Source organism: Gavialis gangeticus, unplaced genomic scaffold (genome assembly GCF_001723915.1).
Source record: "Gavialis gangeticus isolate Ggan-Ray unplaced genomic scaffold, GavGan_comp1, whole genome shotgun sequence".
NCBI lineage: Eukaryota > Metazoa > Chordata > Crocodylia > Gavialidae > Gavialis > Gavialis gangeticus.
In genome coordinates, this window is record NW_017729000.1 from 6642036 (window position 1) to 6642883 (window position 848).

An 848-nucleotide genomic window follows, 5' to 3' on the forward strand; every position below is an offset into this window, starting at 1 on the left:
TTTTTTTTTTTTTTTTTTTTTTTTTTTTTTTTTTTTTGCTCCAGATCCACACATCCAGAGCTTGCGCTGCAATCCCCTTCGCAATTTCATTATAGGCTGTATAAAGGACTAAGGGTTATTTTAGGTGCTGAGCATCATATTGGTATTTCAATCATATTAGACTCTACTTGCAAAGAATTCACCTGCAATCCAAAAGGCCACTTAAAAAAAAAAAAGCAACCGTGACTACTGTGCTGAGGTATGACGCGAATCAAGGCAGGACCAAGAGGATATGGTTTCAAGATGCCTGCAACTTTAAACAGGTACAAACTTATGTCGCATTCCTTACTCAAACCTAATTGCTGCCAGGAAGCGAGCAAGTGCAGTTTTACTGAAGACCCCATTGCCGCTCATTGAACTGAGACCTGAAAGTGGCGTTTCACAGAAATACGCTCCCCTGTTTCCTGAAAGCTTGTGATTAATTAACTTTTTTTTTCTTTTCCGAACAAATATCTAATAAACCGATTCCTTGCAACCCAGAGGCAAAACCTAGATGCCTTCTGCTGCTTCATGCCCTCACAGCATTGATCCTCCTCCTCCGAGGGCCCAGAACCAACGACCCCGACCTGCCTGAAGAAAGGAAGTTCAGCCCGCTTGTGGAGCTGCCTGTGCCCCTGGCTCTGGAGCGGGGTGGCAGGCAACCCTTCCTGGCCAGGCGTGACAAGGCTCCCGGGACAAAGGGCGACGCGGAGATGAGTGGCGGTACCTGGCGAGGCGGCGGCAGCCCTCTCCGCGCTCCCTCCATAGGTGCCAGGGGAAGCGGAGCGGCTGCCAGCTGGGCACGGCCTGGCCTGCCCTCGGCCTGGCTT